This window comes from Bison bison, unplaced genomic scaffold (genome assembly GCF_000754665.1).
Source record: "Bison bison bison isolate TAMUID 2011002044 unplaced genomic scaffold, Bison_UMD1.0 scf7180017864456, whole genome shotgun sequence".
NCBI classification, from domain to species: domain Eukaryota; kingdom Metazoa; phylum Chordata; class Mammalia; order Artiodactyla; family Bovidae; genus Bison; species Bison bison.
This window is the reverse complement of record NW_011495018.1, coordinates 16,964,572-16,967,539: the sequence shown is the minus strand read 5'-3', so window position 1 is coordinate 16,967,539 and position 2,968 is coordinate 16,964,572.

Below are 2,968 nucleotides of genomic sequence, written 5' to 3'. Positions count from 1 at the left end.
CTAAGTTGTGTCCAACTCTTGCAACCCCATGGACTGTAGCCTGCCAGGCTCCTCTGTCCATGAGATTCTCCAGGCAAGAATACTGGAGTGGGTTGCCATTTCCTTCTCCAGGGGATCTTTCAGACCCAGGAATCGAACCCAGGTCTCCTGCATTGCAGGCAGATTCTTTACTGACTGAGCTATGAGGGAAGCCCTGTATCCTTATCTAAGGACAAAAAAGATGTCAGCTCAAAAACTTTTTTAAAAAAGAGTGTCATGAAGTGTAGGGATTAAAGGAAATCTGAGAACATTTTATTTTAAAAGAAAGCAAACTCTACTTGAATCCAAAGTATTTCAAATGTTTCCATCAGTACAACCGAAGGACAACCTCAAGACCCCAGGAATCCCTTTATGCCTGCAGCCCTCCGCTGGAATTCCTATCAAAATAACTTTCTGATTTTGGATATTTGTGATTTAATGTATTTATTATCCAGAAATTCAAGGAAACTTGATTTATCTCTAAATAAGCAGGGGAAAAAATTCAGGAGAGTTTTTCAGCGATTCATATCTCATGTCCTGGTATTTCTGGTGTGTTGGTGAGCTTCCCTGGTGGCTCAGATGGTAAAGAATCTGCCTGCAATACAGGAGACCCTGGGTCAGGAAGATCCCCTGGAAGGGAATGACAACGCACTCCAGTATTCTTGCCTGGAGAATCCCATGGACAGAGGAGCCTGGTAGCTTACATAGTCCATGGGGTCGCAAAGAGTCAGACACAACTGAGTCAGACACACACGCATATATACATATACCAGTACGTGTGTATTGGTACTATGGTAATGCTAGTGGCATCCAGGCGTCTGCACTGAATCTCTGCAGCCAAGTTCAGGCCTTATCACTCACAGAAATGCAATCCCTTTGCCCTTCAGGGGCCCTTAAAATTGTCACACAATATTCCGGTAACACCACTTGCCAGGAAGATGGCGCCCAATAGAAAGTGGCCTTCCCCACATTCCCTACATTTCATTGCATGGCCCAGTATTCAGAATCCTGCCGCCTTAAATTCTGCTTTTTCCAACCCCTTGGCTGACTGACCCTTGAGGGTGGGAATAGAATAAAGTCAGAAGAGGACACGGGTTTGCAGAGACTTGGGTAACTAGTGCTCTCTGGGCACCTACACTGAACTTAGGGTGCAGATCTCCAACCCCCTCTTTCTAGCCCTCTCCTTCCCTTGATTCCCCTTCTCAAGCTTCCCAACTGGCAGAACTAGGCTGACAAGTCCTAGGCCAGGGATGAACAAGTAATTCACCCACACCCACCCACTGATGATCAAATTTGAGCCTAGAGCAAATTTATATGTTTGGATAAAGAAAAGTTGGGCTTCCCTAGTAGCTCAGAGACCCGTCTTCAATCCTTGGATGGGGAAGATCACCTAGAGAAGGAAATGGCAACCCACTCTAGTATTCTTGCCTGGAAAATCCCATGGGCAGAGGAGCCTCGTGGGCTACAGTCCATGGGGTCGCAAGAGTCAGACACAACTTAGATACTAAACCACCACCATAGCTTAAAACTGTTTGACTTTATAAACTGAATACACATTGCTGTTAGCTCTTGACTTAGGGAGCTCTCTCCAAGGTAAGAAAGCTAGTCTTTTTATTCCAATGCTAGAAGGATGTGTGAGCATTATGTAACATTTTCATGCACCCTTAAGTGGGTAATTAGAAGCTGTTTACTTCTCAGGATTCAATTAAAAGCCTTTTATTTTCAAGGCTGAGTTGAGAACTCCTTCTGTGGTGGAATTAGACAGGGGGCTTACACACCTTTGGCTACATTGTGTGTTGATGGTGACTGTCCTGTAGGTAGGTCCCCACATATAGTCACACCACTGCAGAGCTAACGACTCACTAATTTTAAACGCATTCAGCTGCCAACCCAACAGCCTTTGATATAACTTTAAATGCTATTGGATTTTAATCTTCTTGAGTATTTATATATTTTTTCTTCTCTCATCCCTCCAAAATTAATCCTAGAGTTTTGAGAATCTGGGAACTTGGGCAAAGGAGAAGGCAATGTAGCAGACCAAGAAATTTGAAATCTCAATTCACTACTGTGTCACCCAAAGACAATGTACCTTTTTTGTTTGCACTGACCCAGATCAAGTCATACAATCACGTGAGTAACAGAACACAAAATCCAGGTGTTATTACTGAACACCAAAAGTCTGAAAAGTAATTAAACGTGTTCTAGCTTCCGTGGCGGTGTCATTTACTCTAACATGCCTATGTCCTTAAGCCTCTCTGTTTACATTACCGGCACACACTGTTGCACCATACCCACACATCCATCAGCTGGGACCCAGGAGAGTGTATTTTTCCAACTGATCCTTAGCATTAGCTGTCAGCTGCACAAACCTTCCCTTCCTTTCTGCATCTGCTGCCCTGGAATGACAGAAGCTTCTTGCAAGAATAGCTCCCGGGAAGCGTTCCTGACAGATGCGCGCTCTGCTCTAGCAAGGCGCTCGCTGGAAAGTTTCTTCTAACCGCTCACACCCGCCTCCGATCCGATCCCCGAGCTGGCAGGACGCGAGCTGGCTGGGACTCCTCTTGACAGAGGAAGGGCTGTCACACCCTCCTAGGCTGCCCAATACAAGAAACAATCTTGCAGCCAGACTCCTCCACCCCCAGCGAACAGACCGAACAGAGCGGTCCAACAGACCGCTCTGGTGTTTCGAGAAACCGAAGTCCCCTCCCTGCTATAGGGAACACGCGCTCTGCTCTGCAGGAAACCTGGGCACTGGAGGTAGATGGGATGGGTGGCTGAGGGTAGAGCCGGGGCGCAGGAGGAAACCAAACGCCGGAGGCAAACGGGGCGCAGGAGAGGGGAGATTGGGGGCCGCGGGAGGGGCCAGGGTGGAAGCCGGGCGCAATTGGGAGCCGAGGGGAACTGGGCACTGGAGCCAAGCGGGCTCTGGAAGGGACGCGCGGGCAGGAAC